Below are 25,183 nucleotides of genomic sequence, written 5' to 3'. Positions count from 1 at the left end.
GTTCAGGCGGCCGCTCCAGCTGACCAGGAAAGAGGCGGGGCGTTTCGTGGTGTTCGGCAAGAAAAGAAACTATGGATGGAAACTAATCAAGAAGAGAAGCAACCTGGAACTAAGAAGTTTGGATGAGATTTGCCTTCGGAAGATGTGGGTACGCCATCCCTGGAAGCTTTTAAGAAGAGACTGGACAACTATTTGTCGGAAATTAGTATACGTCTACCTGCTTGAGCAGGGGGTTGGACTTGATGACCTCCAAGGTCCCTTCCAACTCTGTTACTGCATGCTGCCAGTTTGCTAGTTGAGGAATTCTGGGAATTGAAGTTCAGATTTCTTAGCTAAGGTAGAGAAACACTATTTTGAATTGGCAGTACAACAGTCTTTAGATTAGAGAAAAAAAATAATATGAAGATTTCTCTTTTTGTGCCTATGTCGCCCCTGCAAAATGCCAAACCTAGCATCAGATAAATAAACAGTAATAAAAATGGAAGTTAGGATGTTGGTTACCTTTTTTAAACATTTATTGTGCATCATCCATTAGTATTATGTCCCACTGATTGCCAGTCAAATACGTAACAGAGAGTCCCATATGATCTATAACTTCCTTTCTTTTTCAAATGGGCATTCTATCTGGAGACAGTGAGATTGTATTCCAAGATATCTGGACACAACGTGGTTAGGGAAGGTTGATGGAGACGGTTTGAGTTCTGGAAACCCACTCTAGGACTGGCTAGCTAGTTATAGCCAGAGAAGCTCCATTTTGTTGAGGAAAAAAAGCCCCTCTCATTTTGCTTTCAGATGTTATATCTTTGATCCTCTCATTTTTGGGCCTTACATCCTTGCGCTAAAATTCCTGGACATTCCCGATAGCCTTATCAAGGGACTCCAAAGATTCAGGGCTAACTTCCTTTTCCTGTTGCAGATAAATTAGCTAGAAAGTTTTGCATACTTAATTATCAGCCATACCAGTTAGGGACAGAGGGACAAGCACTGTGATGAACCCATTTCTGGGAGATCATCTTCTCAGGGGTTGTGAGTATTGTATTGCTTGTTACCTAGTGCTTGCTTTGTATCTACTGATCATGTTCCTGGATTTCCCCAAAGTGTATAAAGGTTATGCAATTTGTGTATGGAGCATGTGTCTGAATTTGTGACGTAGTCCTGAGAGCACATCTCTTTGTGCAATACAGAATAAACAGGTTGCAAATTCCCACCTTGTGAGATGCAGATTGTCCTTGACTTACAACCATTAATTTAGTGATGGTTCGAAATTACAACGGTACTGAAAAAAGTGACTTAGATTGTTTTTCACCCTTACGACTGTTGCAGGATCTCCAGGCTGACATGATCAAAATTCGGATGCTTGGCAACTAACTCATATTTATGATGGTTACAGTGTCCCAGGGTCATGTAATCCCCTTTGGCAATCTTTGGATGAGCAAAGTCAGTGGGGAAGCAAGTTTCACTTAACAACCATGTAACCGACTTAACAACTGCAGGGAATCACTTAAAAATGTGGCAAGAAAAGTTGTACAATGAGGCAAAAGTCATTTAACAACTGTCTCACTTAGCAACAGAAATTGTCTATTCAATTTTGGTCGTAAGTCAAGGACCACCTCTAGTTGGCTATTTCGCTCCAGGGCAAAACCAACTCAGCATTTGGCTGCGCCAATTCACGGTTTGGCCATCGTTACAGGAGAAACATGGAGCAGTAGGTTTCTGTGGTTCATATCTTAGATAAAGTGCCACATTATGAAAATGACAACGTCTTGGGGATGCACTATAGATAAAAATAATATCAAAATACAAATAGTCCTTGACTTATGACCACAACTGAGCCCAAAATTTCTGCTGCAAAGTGCGACAACCTTTCTTGCCACAGTTGTTAAGCGAATCACTGCAGTTGATAAGTTACTTACACGGTTGTTAAGTGAATCTGGCTTCCCCATTGATTCAGCTTGGCAAAAGGTTGCAAACGGTAGTCACATGGCCCTGGGACACTGCGACAGTCATAAGTATGAAGCAGTTGCCAAGCATCTGAATTTTGATCTCAGGATCACAGGGCTGTTGCAAAGGTCGTAAGTGTGAAAAATGGTCATAAGGCACTTTTTCTAGTGCCACTGTAACTTTGAACGATCACTAAATGAGCAGCTGTTAAGTCGAGGACTACCCCTAGATTGGGCTGTGCTGGGAATCCTCACACTTTTTATTTCATGACAAGGCTGTTGCAGACTGTGCCCAGTCATCAACATTTCCAGTTTAAATTACTTTTGACATAAAAATCAGATTGTTCAACATCTAAATCACGGGTGTCAAACTCGATTGCATCATGATGTATTGTGACATATTGTGACGTTTTTTGCCTTTGCAGAGCTGGAGTGGGCGTGGCCTGTGCATGACACATCTGGTCCGTAGGCCGCCAGTTTGACACCTCTGCTCAAACTAGGCAGAATATGATTTTGTCCTGATTTTGCAAGCTGGACACACGGAAGGTATGTGCGCTTACAATTAATTTATTCTTTTATAGTGTAATCTACGTATCTACGTAGCTCTTCCACGCCACTGGATCTTTCTTCCTGCTCTGCCTAACAAAGAAATTAATTTTTCTGTTCGAATTTCCCTGCATTTCTCTCCCACACGATGGCGCTGTTGTCCAACTGTTTCCCATCCTCCTCCTGCCTTCATAAAAATATTGTTTCATAAGCAATGGCCCACCTACTGTTTTGGAAATAATTTTCAATGCTCAGGAAAAACAGACTTTATACTTTGATTATTAGTATGGGGACGATCTTTTATTAAATGGGTGGGGATGAATTTGAAACAGCAAGTTCATGCAGCTGAGTGCAGCAAGAGTTTACACTGGAGACTGGGATAAGCAAGAGAAAGAAGAGGTTAAGCCTGTTTTCAGGGCAACAAGTTAAAACATAAACAACTAAAGCAAACTGACTGTTGTTAGGATCTTTCTAAGTCAGTGGTTCTCAATCTGAGCAACTTTTAAGACTTATGGATTTCAACTCCCAGAATTCTCTAGCAGCATGCTGGTTGGGGAATTCTGGGTGTTGAAATTCACAAGTCTTAAAGTTGCTTAAAGTTGTCTTCCTGGGCTCCAAGATCACCGCAAATGGGGACTGCAGCCAAGAAATTAAAACAGTGGTTCTCAACCTTTTTAATGCCGCGACCCCCAACCGGTCGTAAGTCGAGGACTACTCAACTGGTCGTAAGTTGAGGACTACTCAACTGGTGCAGCACCGTTTGCAGAATGGGACTTTTGGCGGGCTCAGCAGGGCAGAGACAGCCTGGACAATTCCTATTGGCTTTTGAAAGCCAATAGAATTAGACTCTATTCAAGAGAGTCTATTCTATTGGCTTTCAAAAGCCAATAGAATAAAAGGGAGTAGCACAGCTAAGGAAAAGGGGAAAAAATGGCGGACTGCATTGTTTGGCGACCCCCGTGAAATGGTCATTCGACCCCAAATGGGGTCCCGATCCACAGGTTGAGAACCACTGAATTAAAAGACGCTTGCTCCTGGGGAGGAAAGCTATGCCAAATCTAGATAGCATACTAAAAAGCAGAGACATCTCCCTGCCAACAAAAGTACGTATAGTCAAGGCCATGGTTTTCCCAGCTGAAATGTATGGCTGTGAAAGTTGGACCTTAAGAAAGGCTGAGCGCCAAAGAATTGAGGCCTTTGAACCATGGTGCTGGAGAAGACTCCTGTGAGTCCCCTGGACTGGATTGCAAGGCGATCAAACCGGTCAGTCCTAGAGGAGATCAACCCCGACTGCTCTTTAGAAGGCCAGATCCTGAAGTTGAAACTCAAGTACTTTGGCCACCTAATGAGAAGGAAGGACTCACTGGAGAAGAGCCTAATGCTGGGAAAGACGGAGGGCAATAGAAGAAGGGGACGACAGAGAATGAGGTGGCTGGATGGAGTCACTGAAGCAGTAGGCATGAGTTTAAATGGACTCCAGAAGATGGCAGAGGACAGGAAGGCTTGGAGGAACGTTGTCCATGGGGTCACGATGGGTCAGACAAGACTTCGCAACTAACAACAACAAAAATTGCTCAGATTGAGAAACACTGTTCTTAAGTGCAGAGAGAAGGAGCAGGAGAGAAGAGGGATAGTAAAATGGACAAAACAGGTCCATCTTAATAATTGAATACTTTCTGAAATTCTTTTCTTCTCTTTTAAAAGTGGAATTGGAAAAGAAAGCCACCTATTCCTTAATGCAGCGGCTCCCAACCTTTTCTATACCCCACACCCCTAGAACGCTTGTGATATATTCTTGCACCCCTCAAGTTCAAAATAAGGCCAACGAATTATGCTTATACACTATAATTTTGAAAACCTAAGTTTTCGCACCCCCTGGAATATTGTCTCACATCCACAGGGGTGCAAGCATCCCTGCTTGGGAACCCCTGCCTTAATGCAACCCATAGAAATCACTGGAGGTTTTTAAGAAGAGATTGGATAGACACTTGTGTGGAACGTTATAGGGTCTCTTGCTTGAGCAGGGAGTTGGAGTAGAAGAGCTCCAAGACCCCTCCCAACTGTGTTATTCTGTATAAATATCCAAGATGAAAACCGTTTTTTGGAATATTGGGATTCTTATCCCAGCAAAGGAATTTATAAAATTGGAAATGGCAGAGCATCAAACATCGAAAACAGTTTGCAGATGAGAAACATATGTAATATTGAATAATAGAATAACAGAGTTGGAAGGGACCTTGGAGGTCGTCTAGTCCAACCCCCTGCTCAGGCAGGAAACCCTATACTGTTTCAGACAAATGGTTGTCCAGTCTCTTCTTAAAACCTCCAGTGATGGAGACAGGTTGTTCCACTGATTAATTGTTCTCACTGTCAGGAAATTTCTCCTTAGTTCTAAGTTGGTTCTGTCTTTGATTAGCTTCCATCCATTGCTTCTTGTCCTACCTTCAGGTACTTTGGAGAAGAGGCCGACCCCCTCTTCTTTGCCACAGCCCTTCAAATATTGTAACCCTGCTATCATGTCACCCCAGCCCTTCTTTTCATTAGACTTTTCATTAAACAATCATTTTCATTCATTGCTCAGTTTGTAACCTCAGCAACAAGAGCAACAACAACAACAACAACACATTATTCCAATATCTCAGAGGCTGCCACAAAGAAGAGGGAGTCAAGCTATTTTCCAAAGCACCTGAAGGCAGGACAAGAAGCAACGGATGGAAACTAATCAAGAAGAGAAGCAACCTAGAACTAAGGAGAAACTTCCTGACCTTAGAACAATTAACCAGTGGAACAACCTGCCTCCAGAAGTGGTGAATGCTCCAACACTGGAAGTTTTTAAGAAGAGACTGGACAGCCATTTGTCTGAAATGGTATAGGGTTTCCTGCCTGAGCAGGGGGTTGGACTAGATGACCTCAAAGGTCCCTTCCAACTTTTATTATTATTATTATTATTATTATTATTATTATTACTACTACTACTACTACTACTACTATTATTATTATTATTATTATTATTATTATTATTATTACTATTATTACAACAACAAAAACCTGGCCACAGGCATTTGCTGCTTTTAACAGAATGACAAACAACGTTGCAGTGAAAGCTGTGTCTTTTTGGGGTGTATGCAATGCAGATAGAAAAGGGAGGTTGCTTATGATGCTACCATACTGCTCATGTTATTCTGATCTCCTTTCCCTTGGGGTTCTTATTTTGGGCTCTATGGGGAATTTCAAGGGAGTTTGAGGCTTTGATTGATTGATTGTGTGCCATCAATGCAAGACAACTTTTAGCAACCACATAGATAGATTTTCTCCATGGCAACTTACGTCTCCAAGTTGGTCTTTCAAGTGTTCCACCCGTGGATTGCTATTGTAATGAAGTCCATCTATCTTATTGCTGGTCATACTGTTCTGCTGTTTGCTTCCATCTTCCCCAGCATTAGAGTTTTCTCCAGAAAGCTGGAAAATTTGGGAAAAATATCACAACTTTATTTTCACAGGCCTTAATGGGAAGCAAATGTGGGTCTCTGTTCTTGATTCAGTGAAGCTCTTTATATATTCTTAATAAATTCAGGATTAATAGTGTAGGAACAACCTTCTGATTTCCCAGTAGGTGGCATTTGAGCCTTATATTTGAGAAAAACAAAAGCTAGAGGGAAAAAATGGCTCACCTCATTCCACTTCCTCACCTTTTTATTGCTGTTCTTCTTACTAAGTAAAATATCCAACATTGGTGCAGACAAAATTAGGTTAGGGTGACTTTGATGGGCATTGTTCTCTAGGACAAGGGTTCCCAATCTTAACAACTTTAAGATGTGTGGATTTCAACTTCCAGAATTCAACTTTAAGTCTTCAACTTTAAGAGGTGTGGACTTCAACTCCCAGAATTCCCAAGCCAGCATGAATGGCTGGGAATTCTGGGAGTTAAAGTCCACATATCTTAAAATTGCCAAGATTGGGAACCCCTGAGCTAGGAAATATTAAAAGTCAGAAAGTTTGTCAAGAGCTTTCTCCTTATTCTTCCTCAATAAGACTGTACAGGTAGTCCTCCCAGTGATGGGATTCAGCCAGTTCGTACCACTTCGGCAGAACCGTAACTAATTCTTTGTTGCCCAAGCTCAGAATGGACTTCCGGAAGTAGCATCCACACAGAGAACTGGTTGTTCACATATTTGAATCCCACCACTGTTTACAACCATTTGTTTAGTGACCATACTAAGTTACAACAGCATTGAAAAATGTGACCTATAACCATTTTTCATACTTTTGACCGTTGCGGCATCCTTGAGGTCACATGATAAAAATTCAGATGCTTGACAACTGGTTCATATTTATGGCGGCTGCAGTGTCCCGGGGTCATGTGATCACTTTTTGTGACCTTCTGACAGGCAAACTCAATGGGGAAGCCAGATTCGCTTAACAACTGTGTTGTTCACTATACAACTGCAGTGATTCACTTAACAACTGTGGCAAGAAAGGTCGTAAACTGGGGCAAAACTAACTTAACTGTCTTGCTTAGCAACATAAATTGTGATCATGTAAATCGAGGACTATCTGTAAGCAGTATGATAAAATACAGAAATTTCAAATTGTTTCAGCTTTATACCCAAAAGATGACTCTAGTGCAGTGGTTCTCAACCTGTGGGTCGGGACCCCATTTGGGGTTGAACAACCATTTCACGGGGGTCGCCAAACAACGCAGCCCGCCATTTTTCCCCCCTTTTCCTTAGCTGTGCTACTCCCTTTTATTCTATTGGCTTTTGAAAGCCAATAGAATAGACTCTTTTGAATAGAGTCTAATTCTATTGGCTTTCAAAAGCCAATAGGAATTGTCCAGGCTGTCTCTGCCCTGCTGAGCCCGCCAAAAGTCCCATTCTGCAAACGGCGCTGCACCAGTTGAGTAGTCCTTGACTTATGACCGGTTGAGTAGTCCTTGACTTACGACCAGTTGGGGGTCACGGCATTAAAAAGGTTGAGAACCACTGCTCTACTGGTAGCTGAGGCTGTGTGGGGAAAAAATGATATATGAAAATGTTTCAGAGCTAGGTCTGGGGTGAACAGTAGAGCAAATGGATGGCAAAGGCAATTTCACGACTAATGCTGAAAACATTCAATTTCTGGCTTATCTGTTGAAGACTCCTGCTCCAAAACCTAACATTAAGGAATTTAGAAACCGTAAAAAAATACTTAACTATGTATCAATACCTTTGAGGCCCTCAGTTATTTCAGGAACTGAAATCTTATCAATAAGAAAAGGGATGCTTGCAACTCTGAGTGAAATGATTACCACTTTCCTCCAGGAGACCTTGTTCACTGGACCCCTAATAAAATCCTTAACTACATAATGTCTCCAGATGGCATGGGCCAAACTTTTTTTGCCCTTATTTTATTAGCTGTATGAGATTAGAGGGGATTAAAAAGCAAAGCATCTGTCTGAGGCAATGCAGAGGCCGAAGGCATCTTCAATCTCACCTAAACAAGACAGGTTTGCTTCAAGGGGGTGTAACTCAGGGCAGACTTTTCACCTCTTAAAAACCCATCAGTATAAGATGTAAGATCTGTACCATAATAGAATAGTCTATGTACAGAGAGGGTGGCCTGGTGGTCTGTCTCTAAGACAGTGGTTCTCAACCTTTTTAATGCCGCGACCCCCAACTGGCCGTAAGTCGAGGACTACTCAACCGGTCGTAAGTCGAGGACTATTCAACTGCTGCAGCACCGTTTGCAGAATGGGACTTTTGGCGGGCTCAGCAGGGCAGAGACAGCCTGGACAATTCCTATTGGCTTTTGAAAGCCAATAGAATTAGACTCTATTCAAGAGAGTCTATTGTATTGGCTTTCAAAAGCCAATAGAATAAAAGGGAGTAGCACAGCTAAGGAAAAGGGAAAAAAAATGGCGGACTGTGTTGTTTGGCGACCCCCGTGAAATGGTCGTTTGACCCCAAATGGGGTCCCGACCCACAGGTTGAGAACCACTGCTTTAAGAAGAGGTTGGCAGCCAACTCTTGGTTTTCCTGCACCAAAATGATTGCTGAAGTCCATTCCAACTCGTCAGTTTTAGGATTCTAGAGTTCTAGGATTCAATAACCTTTAAAACAACTACTTCTTCTTCTCCTTCTCCCCCTCCCCATGTCCCCCTCCCCCTCTTTCTTCTTCTCCTCCTCCCCTCCTTCTTTTACTGCTTAGGGCAGTGGTGGCAAACCTATGGCATGCATGCCAGAGGCGGCACTCAGCGCCCTCTCGATAGGCATGTGTGTCGCCGCTGCCAACAGCTCGTGCAGGTTTCCTGCCCACCACCTCACCTGCCAGAGATCCCCTGGATCTCCCCCAACCCAGCCCCCACAGGCCCCCACACGAGTAACATTGAGGTGGCCACGCCAACCCCCACACCTGGTCTGCCATGACTACCGCAGCCACACCCACCCAGTGGTCCATGCCCACCCCACCCTCCTGAGGGCACCACAATGCAGATGTGGCCCTGGCACTTTGCGATAAATAAGTGGGTTTTGGTTGTGGTTTGGGCACTCGGTCTCTAAAAGGTCCGCCATCACTGGCTTAGGGTATCAAGGGAGATATAAAGTTCTGCCCCTTTCATCTGGTGGCCTCAACCATTGTTAATTGATCTTGTTGTTTGATGTTATTTCTCCATCTTCTTCTGGATCTGCCTCCTGTTCTTTGACCTCCTCCTCTTTTTGTGTATGCCTTGTATGGTATGGAATCCCACAACATTGTCTCCAGGTGAGCAAACCACTTTATTTGCTGTTTTTGTATTGTAGTTTAAGATTGGTCTATGCTAGTGGGGGCGGGGAGAGAGAGGAGGGGGTCTTGATGGGATCTGAGAAAGAATAACAGAATAACAAAACAGAATAATAGAGTTGGAAGGGACCCAGAGGCTCTCCACTCCAAACCCCCCATACAAGCAGGAGATTCTATACCAGGGGTAGGCAACCTTGGCTCTTTTATGACTCGTGGACTTCAACTCCCAGAATTCCTGAGCCAGCATGGTTCAGCTTGGAAACCTCTCCCTTTCCCCTCAGCATGGCTGGCTCAGGAATTCTGGGAGTTGAAGTCCATGAGTCATAAAAGAGCCAAGGTTGCCTATCCCTGCTCTATACCATTTCAGACAAATGGTTATCCAATCTCTTTTTAAAAACCTCCAGCGACGAAGCACCTACAACTTCTTGAGGTTAGCTGTTAATTGGTTAATTGTTCTCACTGTCAGGAAATTTCTCCTTAGTTCTAGGTTGCTTGACTGGTTGAGCTCTTGCAGAATGGTTATAATTGAGGAAGGCTGTATAATCTATGCTAAATCTAAACATCTGTCTAACTGTGCGACCAATAATAACAACAATAATAATATATGGAACTGCCTATATTCCTAGATGCTACCTTTATAATTTGTAGGTCCTCGATTAGTTCTTGAATTATTAAGTTTCCACCAGTTTTTGACTGTGAATCTAACTGTAAACTAACCATACTTAACAATACTATAAAGCCAGTGAGCTGACCCCATATATTAAAACTCCTGAAGATAGTACACTATATATAGCCTTTTATATGACCACCACGAAATAAGGGGGTATTCAGCAAAGACAGGGGGCCAACACTGCAAACAATTGGAAGAATTTTAGCCACCGCCTGCAGCCGTTCTATACATTTACACGGTTCTTTCTCTGTTCGGTGTTTCTTCCTTGCCCATTCTACTCTCCAGCTCTCCAGGTAATAAGATTTCCATCAAATCTTGAGGCGAGGAGAGACTCTTGCATAATTTAATAGCCCTCCCCATTTTGCAAAAAGCCTCTGCTCACCATTTTGGCAAGACATTAGTTCCACGGCTGGCGTGCTTGGCAGCAGCGTCAGGAAGAAATGGCGGGAAGAGAGAGATAAAATAGAGTGAGCAGAGAAAACGGCTCCTTCAAGTTGCTGCAGGCACTCTCAAGATTCAGTAGCTCCTGATGTAAACAGGAGCAGAAGCTAAAATAAATCCATCAAATAGATCAATGATTTTCTAAGGTACATTTGGCTGGTTGTATGTGGGGTCCTTTGTACTCTTTTTCCCAATAGGATGCCTCTGTAATGCTTGATGATGTACCAAATTACTTTTGCCCTGTTGCTCAAATAAATTGAGCAGACATTTGAGGAACTCTTAATTTTACATCCCAACCATCCAGAAACCAGAAACCTTCATGGAACCGATGAGCTGAGTTTTGTTTTGTTTTTCTCCCAAGTAAGCAATTTAGAGGGTAAAAGAACAAGAGTGGTGCAAAATGTATTTGACACACAAACTATGTCTTACCTCATTTGCCTGGTTAGTTCTTGAATTATTAAGTATGGATAGCAATAGCACTTAGACTTATATAATGCTTCATAGTGCTTTACAGCCCTTTCTAAATGGTTTACAGAGTCAGCAAAATGCCCCCAACAATATGGGTCCTCATTTTACCAACCTCAGAAGGATGGAAAGTTGAGTCAACCTTGATTCAGTGAGAATCGAACTGCAGTTGGCAGTCAGCAGAATTAGCCTGCAATACTGCATTTTAACCACTGCGCCACTAATGGCTGAAATTGGAACCAGTAGGAGTTTCTGATAAAATCTCCTTAATTTCAAGATGAACTTAAGTTAATTTCAAACAAGCAAATATATTTGACACACAAGCTATTTGTTACCATACTCACCTGCTTAGAACTTTAATTGTGGAACTGTAACCAGTCAGAGTTTCTACTAAACATCTCTTTAATTTCAAGAAGGCTTTGTTAAATTAATTTCCTCTTTATTGCAACCAGTGGCTTGCAAACAATTATTACCAGATTTTGGCAGATGAAAGACTATGAAGTCACCATCCATTGCACAAGCAGGACCATATACAGTAGCTGGATCAGAGTCTGTAAAATTCAGGAATGTTCTTATGTGTGTCTTTATTTTTAAAAACGTACATTTTGGCTTTTCAACAAAATTATGTGGTGGGTGACTCACCATTGAAAACATTCACAAGGACAGGTTTCATAATGCCACTGTTATGGTTCTGGCTAATGAAACACTTCAAAGAACTTCCAGGCATTGATTTCCCTAAAAGTCTTTTATTGATTCAAAATGTCGGCACAGGCATAACGAAGTCTATGCTAAGATCTAAGTTCTCTTCCTCTGAGCAGTTAAATTATCAGCATGTTCCCTCCCTAAATTAGCTGTCATATATCAAAGTTATCCAATTAGTGTGAAGGTCAAAGGTTTCCTTCCTCTCTCTTATGCTCTGCATTAACTCTAAAAATACCAGACAGTTCTGCATATTGTCAAAGCAAGAATATACAGTATTTGCAGCGTTGACAGCCACCTTTGAACAGTTTTCAAGTGTGTTGACTTTTGTGTTGACTCTCTTTGTTCAAGCATTTCATAGGCATTAGAGAGTTATTATGTTTATATCTTATCCAGTTTATTTATTTATATCCTGCTTTACAATTTTTAGAAATAACTCAAGGTGGTGATCATATCCAACAGAAATTCCTCCTCCCACTTTTCCCCACTACCCTGTGAGGTGGATTGGGCTGAGAAGGAATGACTGGCCCACAGTTAACTAGCTGATTTTCATGGCTAGGCAGGACTCGAATTCAGTCTCTGCCTTTCTAGCCAGATGCCTTACCACTATAGCAGGGCTCTCCAAACTTGGCAACTTTAAGACTCATGGACTTCAGCTCCCAGAATTCACGACATGGCTAAGGAATTCTGGGAGTTGAAATCCATAAGTCTTAAAGTTGCCATGTTTGGTGATCCCTTCATTAGATCAAACTATCCTATGAGGGTAGGGTGAAGAAAGATTGAAGGGAAACATGTTAACCCTGTATTCCTTTCTCATGAGTTCCGGTTAGCTGTTCTGAAGGCCATCTATGTTTCCCCTGGCTATGGAATGTGGAAGAAAGACTGATAGATATGGTGGAATTGTAGATAGATAGATAGATAGATAGATAGATAGATAGATAGATAGAGAGAGAGAGAGATAACCTTTATTCTCATTTTTTTTTACTGTGGGCACAATGGCACACATTAAAAATGAAATTTAGTTGCTTGCTCTCAAAGTATACACATATACAACACACATTTAAACATACTATATACAACCCTACTGTGTAGACCTATACCAGGGGTAGGCAATCTTGGCTCTTTTATGACTCATGGACTTCAACTCCCAGAATTCCTGAGCCAGCCATGCTGAGGGGAAAGGGAGAGGTTTCCATGCTTAGCCATGCTGGCTCAGGAATTCTGGGAATTGAAGTCCATGAGTCATAAAAGAGCCAAGGTTGCCTACCCCTGATCTATACCCTTACATATAAGTAATATATAAATATTAATCACGGTCCATCTTGAATACATAGCTGAAGGAGGAAGCTTTACAGTTCATAAGGTTAATACTGTATGGATCAAAACTGTGACTAAATCTGGATGTTCTGCTTCGGATACCACAGAGCCTCCTCCCAGAAGGTCACAAGGAAAACAGGTCATGAAGAGGGTGTGTAGTGTCCCAGACAATCTTGCGGACCCTGCTCAAGCAACACTTCTGTGCCATGTCCTGGATGGAAGGGAGGGAACTGCCAATGATCTTTTCAGCCATCTTCGCCACTCTCTGCACCGCCTTCCTATCTGAAGCAGTGATACTTCCAAACCAGACTGTGATGTTTCCAGGGATTGGATTTCAGAATTTTGGGAGATAATGCCTAATTTAGATATGCATGTTACTTCATCTTGAGAAACAGCTTTGCAACTTGACAATCTTTTTACATTTGGCTGGATCTTTCTTATGCCACACTCTGGAGTCTAAATCATATGATGAACGGTTGAGGGAGCTAGGTATGTCTAGCCTTTCAAAGAGAAGGACTGAAGGAACACGATAACTATCTTCCAGTACTTGAAGAGCTGTCACGAAGAACTGAGATTCTCTAGGGCACCAGAGGGCAGGATAAGAAGTAATAGGTAATGGAATCTTGTTAAAGAGAGATCCAGGTTGAAGTAAGGAGAAATTTTCTGACAGTGAAAGGAATTAATGGAATAGGTTTCCTCCTCGGGTTGTAGATGCTCCATCACTGGAAGTTTTCAAAAACAGACTGGACAGCCATTTGACTGGGATGATAGAAGAATCCTGCCTTGAGCAGGAAGTTGGACTAGAAGACCTCCAAGGTCCCTTCCTGCCTTATAATTCTATTAATGGCAAAGGCACCAACTTTGGCTCAGGTGCACCAATTCCTGGAGATCTCAAGCTGGTGACATATACAGTGGAAACCAAAAGGTTGGACTACATCAATGCATTTTCCATAGGATAGTTTTTGAAGACTCTGATGACCAGCCCAGGTAGTGACTGGGATTCTACAAAGTGCCACATTAATCCTCCTGTTGAAACTGTTGTCCCTTTCTCATGGCTTTCAGTGTTCAAGTTCAAGGTGTGTTCACTATAACATTAAGCTTCATGTACCTTAGATCGAGATCGTGTGCAAAGACCCTTGAATTCCTACAGTCCACCTTTTATATGTGCCACCATGAATACAGTAGGCATGAACACCCAATTTTTTTCCATGACAGGATCTAGACTTTGCAACCACTTAGAATTGGAACTTGGAAAGGCTTATTACAGCTTAGGAAATTACTTAGATACTTATATATACCAAGGAAGAACCAGTTTGGTGTAGAGGTTAAGGCATCAGGGTAAAAACCAGGAAATCATGAGTACTAGTCTTGCCGTGAGCATGAAAGCCGGCTGGGTGACTTTGGGCCAGTCACTTTCTCTCAGCCCTAGGAAGGAGGCAGTGACAAACCATTTATGAAAAACCTGGCCAAGAAAACTGCAGGAACTTCTCCAAGCAGTCTCTGGAAATTGGGTCTGATTGAACAGAAAAATAATTATCAAGCCTTTCCAAAATTGGTTTCCTATACTTTTAATTTATGTTTTGATACCTTCCATAAATATATGGAAGTTCCCTACCCTACTGGTAGTCCTCGACTTACAACCATAATTGAGCCCAAAATTTCTGTTGCTAAGTGAGACATTTATTAAGTGAGTTTTACTCCATTTTACGACCCTGTTGCCTCAGTTATTAAGTGAATCACTGCAGATGTTAAGTTAATAACATGGTTGTTACGTGAATCTGGCTTCCCCATTGACTTTGCTTGTCAAAAGGTCAGAAAAAGGTGATCACATGACTCCAGGTCATTGCAACGGTCATAAGTATGAGTCAGTTGCCAAGCATCTGAATTTTGATTACATGACCATGGGGATGCTATAATGGTTGTAAGTGTGAAAACTGATCGTAAGTCACTTTTTTCAGTGTTGTAACTTTGAACAGTCACTAAATGAACTGTTGTAAGTTGAGGACCACTTGTACATAATGAATGAGTATCAGATACATTTTAAAATAAAAATAAGCAAGTAAATACATTTTAATTTAACCTGGCACATGTATTTTACTTAAAAGCATCTTGGATTCTCCTTCTATCTTTTTTTAAAGGAAAAAAAAACCACACCACTGAACAACTTAGAAATAAATAAACAAGGAACCCTGAAAGATGTCTCAGGTATAATGCAAAGATTATAAATTTAATTCATGCTTTTTCTTGATGGGAACACATTTATATTTCATCGTTTCAGAATTCAAGGAAGCATAAATAGCTAGATCCGGGTGACTTGCTTTCAGAACGAAATGATAAACTGCATTGTCCCTTGCAGTTAGAAACATTTCTGCAGAGCCCTCCATACTGATTTATATTAAGTAGGAAAGTCATATTAATCTTGCCTAGGTAGCGCTGATGTCAGAAGGTTATTTGAAATAGAAGGTGAAAAAAGAAAAAAAACCCCAGTAAGCTAGGAGACAACAAGGCTGATTACATTTCAGCCCGAGAAACTAATAATGGCAGAACGATATCGAAAAGGAAGTAAATTGTCTGTGTGCACGTGAATGATTTAGGATATTTTTCTGCTGTTGGATGGAAAACTATATCAACAGCTGTAACTGGAAATAAAGGATGAAGGGTTAACTGGTTATTGCTTTAAAAAAAGTGGGCTGCTTTATCATCTACCATTTATGAAACTCAACTTGAAGGGATATATATATAATGGGATCCCAAAGCTGGCTTTCACAAGTCGAATCTTGGTGGATTAGCCTTTCCTAATCAGGTGCTTTTGGGATGTTCTCTTCTGAGAGTTGGTTGATTACAGGTAGTCCTTGATATACGACCACAATTGAGCCCAAAATTCCCATTGCTAAGCAAGTCTGTCGTTAAGTGAGTTTTGCCCCATTTTTCAACCTTTTTTTGTCGCAGTCATTCAGCAAATTACTGCAATTGTTAAGGGAATCAGGCGGTCATTGAGCGAATCTGGCGTCCCCCTACTGACTTTGGGAAGGTTACAAATGGTGATCACATGTTCCGGGGACAGTGCAGCTATCATAAATACATACCAATTGCCAATTTTGATCACGGGACCACCGGGATCCTGCAATGGTCATCAGTGTGAAAATTGAATGAAGGCGAATATACATATCTCAGGATAATGTTGCAGGATCCATTCTTGGTTGGTCACCGGGACCAGGGGTTTTGTCTTGCGAGTTTTCGGACTTGTGCTGGGGCCCATCCTTGGGGAACTTCTCTCTAACTTCTCTAGAGAGACGTTTCCTGAAGATGGGAGCCAGGACGAGTCCGAAAACTCGCAAGACAAAACCCCTGGTCTTGGTGACCATCCCAGATTGGATCCTACAGTGTGAAATTGGTCATAGATCACTTTTTTATATACAGTTGTAACTTTGAACGGTCACTAAATGAATGGTTGCAAGTTAAGGACTACCTGTACTGTCAGGCTCCAAAATCAAGAAACACACACAGAATTACTCCAAAACAGTTTCCATTATTGTTCCTCACCTATAGACAGAATCTTGCCAAACTAAAGCAAACTACTTGCATCCATCAAAATAATCATAAAGAGGAGCTGTCTTGCGCTTCTTTCTCCCAATCAAACTATCTAAACTTATTTGTCTTTTGCTCCACTGGAATGCAGCCCCTCCCTTCTGGGAATCCAGACTACATTCCACCCCATGTACAACTGGAGCATGCGAGGTTGTAGAAAATTACTTAGTATGGAGGGGTATCAATGGGAGAGGTTAAAAAGGGCTGCTGCAATGCAAGTAACACAAGTGTAGGATTGTAGCCAACATCTTTTTTAACCCTTATTTTACCCCTTCCTGTAGATGCTCAGGATGGTGATTAAGGAGATGCGGTGGCACAGCATCTTAAGGACCCTGGATTTGCCGACCAGAAATGGTTAGCACTCTGGTGATTTGAGCCCTGGTAGCATTGCAGGATGGGGTGAGGTCCTGTCACTTGCCTCTAGTTCCTATTCTGCCCACCTAGAAGTTCGAAAGCATTATTGTAAGTAGATAAATGGGTACCACTATGGTGGGAAAGGCTAGCTTTGTGAGGAGAATGGGAGATGGCACTGGACCTGTGTGGATGCGAGGCGAGATCAGCAGAAGAGGCCCTGGAAGATGTCATCAACCTGAACACCACTAGCCAGATGATGCAAGTTAGTTTGCCTCCCTTGGCGCACCATGGATAAGCAAGGAAGCGTGAAACCAAACAAACTAACAATTGAGATGTCAGGGCTACTTACACACATATCATATTACAATAACATTAATATGGGCTAATTACAGAGATATGTTGAGTATTTGAAACAAAACAAAACAGGAAACCCAAGCATGGGGTGGCTTCTGGGATTCTTTTTCTAACTCCTTTAGACTTGTGGCCATTGGAGGCATCTGTATTTTTTTTCTATATAATGAAATAATTGTTAGAGTCTTTATGAGATGGGCAGCTGTGAAAATGTGATTAATTAATAAATAAATCTGTGTGTATGTGTCTTTTTTTTTTAGGGAATAACAGGAGTTTGTATGCCTATTGCCTATGTGAATGGGTGGCTAATCAGGCTGGTACAAATATATTGCTTCTGTGTGTAGTTGTGTGTATTTTTGTGTATTTCTGCTTTCTTCTTGGGTTGCATCTGGGTATATATAAATGCTGAAAAGCCTAGGGCAGGTTGCATACTCTGAGCTAAGCAGCTAATAGACTGAAACTGACTAAATGATTTGCAAGATATTCCCTGTGTTTTCAGCTCATACATATTGAAGTTTAATGGGCATATCCATGTTGAAGATGCTGTTGTTCTCATGATATTTCTGTATCATGCTAACTGAAACATTGACTTTCTTTCCATGTGGGACATGAACCTCAAACAAAATAAAAACATTTTTTTTAATGCAATGTGGTTATTGGTAGTGTTAGAGTATTCAGGCTACATAACTTTCTTGTGTCTTTAGTAGCAAAGTGAATGGCTTCTCAAGGAATCTATATCCACAGTTGAGAACTCTGATATGGTGATCAGAGCTAATTACACTTCACTGAGAATGACTGATTATTCAGAGGCAAGATCACAGGAGCAGAAGCATGTGATCCTACAATGTGGATCAAACCTGATGGAATGCGCATCCATGCTTGTTGCATTGTACTGTTGTGTGTGTGTGGGTGCATTTGAACCAACCAGGAATGACATTTTGTCCAGATTCAGTCCCTTTTCCAACTCTTCCTTTGCTACTGAGTGGACAGTACAATGTATGCACTTTATATTTCTACTACTGTTCTTCACTGGATAATTTACTGGATAATATTGGCTGAATATGGTAATACCTCCCATAAGTATAACATGGAATTTTAAGAAAGTTGTTGGATATGTCAGATGATATGATAGTGTCAATATAAGCCCTTACCACGTATTATATCGCTTCTGTTAGTTATAGAATTGGACTTATGAATGAATCTCTTTCTTTCTCACGATCTTTAACAGTGAAAGGAAAAGCGATAACACGCACCTTTCCTTTTGCACACACACATGTGTATTTTGTGTCAAAGGGGCACCTTCCAAGACATCTAACAGTTTGTGGAAGTAAAATTTACAAATCTGACTTCTGAGTGCTTTGCAACTGGTGTTTAATCTTTCAAAGTCAAATACACCTTTAATGAACAACCATGACTACTGCTAATCATGGATTTGGTGATTTAGATTGGGGAGATGAATTTTGTATCTGCATGTACATTTATTGCCAAAGTAATAAATATCTGATGTCTAAAGGTTGAATCAGGGCAACAGGCCCAAGCTTTGTTAATCTGAGATGTTTCGTTGCTCATCCAAGCCACTTCATCAGTCAGAGCAAAATTAATTAGGCAGAGGCAGAAAGCGGTTGGAGTGTACCAACTCTTGCCAAACCAATTTCAGGGGCTTCTCTCCAAAATGAGGAGCATCTGATGGTTTTGAGATTTCTGCAGCTCTTTCTTTATTAAAATAGATGTTAATATAGAACGAGTGGATTTGCAGAAATATTTTTACACTATCCTTACTTCAAGGCTGACCTCTATTTGGTACTACTTGTAATATGTATGCCATATTTGACCCAGAAGTCTACAACTGGCTTTCTCCAACTTGGGGTTTTTTACAATTCTGGCTGGGAATTTTAGGAGTTGTAGATCCAAGACTCAAGGAGATTCCAGGTTTGGGAAGGTTGTATGAAGAAACCAAGATGACTGTGCTGCTGATTTTAAGCCACTGTAGTCAGAGAGGAATCTGGGTAATCAAGGTTTCAAATTGTCCCTGAGTGCTTGTGAACAGCAACATTATAGCAGTGTTCCAATATTTGAGGGACTGTCACAGAGAGGAGGGGATCAACTTTTCTAAAGTACCTGAAGGCCAGACAAGGAATAATGGGTGGAAACTGATCAAGGAGAGATTCACCCTGGAAATAAGAAGAAATTTTCTGACAGTGAGAACAATCAACCAGTGGAATGGATTGCCTTGAGAGGTTGTGGGAGCTTCATCACTGAAGGCTTTCAAGAAAAGATTGGACTGCCATCGGTCAGAAATGGTGTAGGGTCTCCTGCTTGGGTGGGGGATTGGACTAGATGACCTCCAAGGTCCCCTCCAACTATTCTATTCTATTCTATTCTATTCTATTCTATTCTATTCTATTCTATTCTATTCTATTCTATTCTATTCTATTCTCTCTGAAGTGTTTTCCAGCACAATATGGAAATGCTGGATTTTTCTGCATTCAGAACAGGTAGTCCTCAACTTACAACAGTTCATTTAGTGACTGTTTGAATTTCCAGTGGCACTTTTCACACTTATTACCATTGCAGCGTACCCATGGTCACATGATCAAAATTCCGATGTTTGGCAACTGGTTTATACTTATGACGGTTGCAGTGTCCCGTGGTCATGTCCCGGGCTCTTTTGCATCCATCGGACAAGCAAAGTCACTGGGGAAGCCAGATTCATTTTGCAGCCAAGTTACTAACTTAACAACTGCAGTGATTCACTTAACAACTGTGGCAAGAAGGGTCATAAAATGGGGCAAAATTCACTTAACAACTATCTCGCTGAGTAATAGAAATTTTGGGTGCAATTGTGATCATAAGGTGAGGACTACCTATATATGAACTCTACTAAGCTAAAAAAAAGACAAATAACAATCTAATCTGCTACATACTATGTCTTTTTTTTTGTTCAGTTCTTTACCTCTTCAATTGAGTCTTCTCCAACTCCTAATTTTAAACCTGATGGTGCTTCAGGTTTGATGGTTTATTTGGTTGATTCGCTTTTTATTATTATGTTTATTAAATATATAGACCCACCCAGCTCCATCAGACTCTGGGCAGTGTACAGAATAAAATAGTTAAAATAATGCAATGCAGATGATAAAAAAAAAAAAGCATCGGGACAACCCCCCCTCAAATGTTGACTTATCAGTCTAACAGGTCCACAGGTGGGCCCTGCACCACTTTTCAAGATAATGATGTTTTATAAAAGGGATTTCTTTTTCAAAGGACTTCAGTTAAAATTCACGATGGTTCTTAGAATTGCTTGTCATAGGAATGGATCTGCAATATGATTGAATAAGACAACTTCCATATTTCCCCCCTTTTTCTTTGAAAAGGAATTTCTGCAAAATAACGTGAAAGACCAAAAGCTGTTTATAGAGATGCCTCTGCATTTTGATAACATTTGTTGGTGATAGAACTTTATTGTAGCTTTAATACAGGTCACAAGAAATGAGTTGGGCTTCCAAGTGAGATGAATTCAGCTGAACTATGAGCAAACATCTACCTGTTCCACCATTTATTCGTAGTGAACCTTGCTAAGATCAGCCTATAAGCTGAATCCTGCTGGATCAGGCCAAAGTTTATTTATTTGTTTGTTCATTTATTTATTTATTGAATTTATTGACTGCCACCTTGCCACAAAATAACCCTGAACATTATATTTTTAAAGATAAAATTTTACACGTTAGCTATACACAATAGGAACTAGATGATGAAAAAGATACTCAACTCTAACTAAAAGATGGGGAGAGAGGGAGTTGGTGGAGCAGGGGAAGGAGGTGGAATCTGTTATTAGTCTGTCAACCACTCCCAATATGAAGACCTCCCATTAGAGCCCCAAGCCAACTAGCCAATTAGGTCTTTAAGCTCTTTCAGAAGATCAGGAGGGTTTGAGTTGCTATCAACAGTGTCCAATTGTAAGACTTTAGGAAACTCAAGTGTAAGACATGAAGACACACCAGTAGTCTTTTGATCCTGGAGATAATATTGCTATCATGACTAAAATCATTAGCTTCATTGGTATAAAAGCAGTGGTGGGATTCAGCCAGTTCGCACCGGTTTGGCAGAACCGATGCCTAAAAACTGCTTATGATAAATCTGTGTTTTGTGGAACACGTATGGTTTTGGTTCAACTTCCTTCCAGATGGGGGAAAAAAACCCTCCCCAAAAGTCCAAGAGAGGAGCGACAGAAACCACATGGAGACGTCACGACACATCACTCAGGTGAAAACTAGGTGGTGCTTCTCTGAAGTAATTTCAGGAATAGATGCTTCATCTCTCTAGTTTCCTTATTGGTGCATGTGGGAAAGGGGGCGAGGCCATCAAGTATTAGCTGGGGTTATGACTGGTTGTTAAATTATTTGAATCCCACCAATGTATAAAGGCTTAGTATTTTAACCTTGATCCAGTGAAAGCTTGGTCATGGAAGGACAGGATTTTAATGTTAGCTTATAAAAGAATCTCAGGTAGAACTATGCTTTAAGTTGCTGCACAAGACTTAAGTGCTAGTTTAAACAGAAGCCTTTTGTAAAGATTCAGTAAAGTAATAACCTAGGCCAGATAAATGGAAGCTTGCCAGCTGGTGCTAAAGCACAGATAAGAATCGACTTTAATGCCTGCTAGAAACTACAGAAGGCAGAGACCAGACAGGGTGTTAGTTGGATGGAAAGATGTGTTCTGAAAACAATTCTAAGAAGTGTTGCAAAAGACCCTTTACTAAGAGGTAATGTGACATTTACCTTACGTTTATGGGCATAAATCGGGATAAAGGTCCAGAGATAAACAAAAATTCATCATTAGCATACTAAAAACTCAACCCCTAAGTATTTAAATGAGCAATTTAGAGATCATGCTAATAATGTTCTGGAGTAAATCATTCTACATGAGATTTTTGTGTGCAAACATCACACCCAGGAAGTAGTAAATAACCAGTGAGTGAGATTGTAACTTTGTGCTTCTTTGTAAAAAAAAAAAAAAAAAAAAAGAAGAAGAAGCAATGAGTGGAAGTTCCTTAAAAAGAGATCCAATCTGGAACTGAAGAGAAATGTCCTGATAGTGAGAACAATTAATGGAACAGTTTGCCTCCCAGAGTTGGAGGACTTCAAGGAAAGATTAGACAGCCATTTGTCTGGGATGCAATAAAGATTCCTGCCTTGGGTAGGGGGTTGGACTAGGAGACCTCCAAGATCCCTTCTGGCCCTATGATTGTACAGTTCTTTGATTTCAGGAGACTTCCTCAGCTCACCAATGGTTCACTTTCTAGATTTGATTTCACTCATAGAAAAAGCAGTGATTTTGGTTTTTTGTTTTTTTCAAGGGGAAAAAAAAATGCCACGTAAAACAATGCTAGGATGTTTATCTTTTATACAATAGACAGTTTCAAGCTTCTCTCAGGTCTCTTCACCTGACAAAGATCCATGCGTGCTTTGTTGCTGATTTAGTTTCAATTTCTTTAAGCAGTCAATGAGTTTCTTCAAGGCTTGATTGAAATGCTGGCTTTGATAAAGCAGATTGCAAAGTCTCTAACTCAACATCTTCTGGGCTGGCAACTTATAATTAAGGTTGCTATGATAACTGGTGCCTCTGAAGGAGGCCTCAGGTAGGAGCACGGTTGATGGGCAGAACTGAGGTTGCCATAGGAACTCAAATCTAAACTCTTAGGCTCTATAACAATTCATCTTGCATTCTTATAGTCTTATTTTACCGTAGGAGCCTGTTTGAAGCAATTAATACAGCTGTTGTGTAAGATACAATCACGAGTACAAAGCAAATGATTGGCGGGAAGGAAGGATTATGAATGAAACACTTTGATTAGGAAAGCTGCACATAGCGTTACAGTCTGTTCATTTGCTTTTAAAACAGTACTAATCCAAACAAGGAATTTTAAGACTATTGCCCTCACAGAAGTACGAAATTTAATACTGAACTGACATTTTGATTCAAGAAGCATTATTTAGGGAATGATATTAACTCTTGGGTGCTTGTGTAGAAATACTATATGTGCTAACAAAGAGTAATAACTCTCTGTTTTGAAACCTTCTGTGACATTTGTGAGGTTCCTTGATTTACTCATCCTTCTCTATTTTCAGAGAATATGGCCCATTTATTCTCATTTATACATTTACTTAATGTCCAAAAAAGAGTTTTAGAGTGAGGCACTGTCAACATTCTGAGCCAGTGTTTGATTGCTTCTCTCATAGAGATCCATTGAAGGAATTATTTTTCCTGTCATTCCCCAGCCTGATCCGGCCCATTTTCAAATTCAATCTTTCTATTGCCAGTATTTCTCTCCTGACCCTCCCCTGCCTCTCTCCAAATTATCCTAGAATAGAATAGAGTAGAATAGAATAGAATAGAATAGAAGCTGGAAGGGAACTTGGAGGTCTTCTAGTCCAGCCCTTGGCTCCAGCAGGAGAACCTATACCATCTCAGACAGGTGACTGTCTACTCTCTTCTTGAAAATCTCCAGTGATGGAGCGCCCATGATTTCTGAAGGCAAGCTGTTCCACTGGTTAATTGTCCCCACTGTTAGGAAGTTTTCCCTTAATTCCAGGTTGTTTCTCTCTTTGATCAGTTTCCATCCATTGTTTCTGGTCTGTCCCTCTAGTGCTTTGGAGAATAATTTGACTCCCTCTTCTTTGTGGCAGCCCCTCAAATATTGGAATACTGCTATCCTGTTCTAGTCAGTTTTCAGACCATTATTCTGTTCATACGTTTATCCCAAATTCCAAAGAAAGGATTGGAAAGGATAAAAAGAGACACACAAACTCTAATCATTGTTTATAATTTTAGAGCACCGGGTTGCACATCAATGAGGAACATGAGCCAAATATGGAAAACCAAAGACATCAGCCTGACAACCAAATGTAGGTTAGTCTGCTCCATTGTGTTCCCTGTAGCTACCTACCTACCATGACTCGTTTGAGCTGTGGTGCTGGAGAAAGCCCCTGCATATTCCTTGGACAGTAAAGATGACTAACAAGCAATACTGGAATACATAACACCAGATATGTCACTCAAAGGCAAAATCACAAACATGGTCTCACTTACTTTGGCCGTGTCATGCTGGGGAATTCACTGGGGAAAGCAATTACAGTATGTTTGGAAGAGTTAGCAGTAAAAGAAAACCAGGTCGTCAAAGAACATGGTGGCTGGACACCATCAAAGCTGACACCAGCCAGAGCATAGTGAAACTCAAAGAAGTAGTGCAAGATGGGAAAATGTGCACTACCTGGCCCATAGAATCACCAAGAGTTGGACACAACTGAATGGATAACATCATCATCAATTTTAGAGCCGAAATTTCAGAGTTAAGGCACATCTGGAAATAATTCAGAAGAACCATATTCCTGTTTAGTGAAACTTTTTGCCTCTGCTGAAGGATATTTTGACATTGTACCTGTTATGTGTTCTATGTTTGAATGCAAGTTTGCAAATGTCTATTTATAGTGCATTAATGTATTGGACGATGGTGTTGATTCTTCATAATCCACATACATTTTCTCCATGATGGCATGTCCCTAGCTTGGTTCATCAGCTCTTCCAATGACGTCCTCATGGCTGTTGTAATTGAATCCATCTACCTTGCTGCTGGTCTTCCTCTTCTTGTTTTTCCTTCCATCTTTCCCAGCATTACAGCTTTTTCCAGAGAGCCAGATCTTCACAAAGTACATCCCAATTAGGATAAATCGAGCCTGGTCATTTGTGCCTCAGGTGACTGTAACACACAGCAAAAAATCAGATTCAGCCTTTGGTTAGAAAGAGATACATGTACTCTGCACACAATACAAAAAGTGGCCCAGACTACCACATTAGGAATTCTACTTCACACATCCTATGCTAGATCAACTGTGCTGTTGGTTTGATGGTTTGGTTTTAATGCCTCCCATTTTCAAGAGCAAGAGGGAGAAAATGGCTTTCAGGGTGAATTGTGAGACTGTGAACTGTGCAGTGCTTCAGTTTCGAAGACAAAAATGTCCCTTGGAGCATGCCCAAATGCCCAGATTCTACCTGCCTACAA

At 40.9% G+C, this 25,183-nt stretch overlaps 1 long non-coding RNA gene across 3 annotated transcripts in view; it reads left to right on the top strand.

Annotated features, from left to right (window-relative positions):
* Positions 1-23: 23 nt before the first annotated feature.
* The window catches only part of LOC120310555, a 54,358-nt gene continuing 29,198 nt past the window's right edge, over positions 24-25,183 (top strand). Inside the window, exons 1-3 of one of the 3 annotated variants that reach the window (XR_005557392.1) lie at positions 24-144; positions 2,366-2,486; positions 12,942-12,991. This is a non-coding gene — a long non-coding RNA (uncharacterized LOC120310555). Of the gene's footprint in view, positions 149-2,365; positions 2,487-12,941; positions 12,992-25,183 lie in introns of those variants that run through there. The other 2 variants (XR_005557393.1, XR_005557394.1) reach the window with 2 other exon arrangements.

This window comes from Crotalus tigris, unplaced genomic scaffold (assembly GCF_016545835.1).
Source record: "Crotalus tigris isolate CLP2741 ecotype Arizona unplaced genomic scaffold, ASM1654583v1 scf7180000018224.911827, whole genome shotgun sequence".
Lineage (NCBI taxonomy): Eukaryota > Metazoa > Chordata > Lepidosauria > Squamata > Viperidae > Crotalus > Crotalus tigris.
The sequence above is the reverse complement of the archived record's forward strand: the minus strand, read 5'-3'. Positions and strand labels throughout refer to the sequence as shown.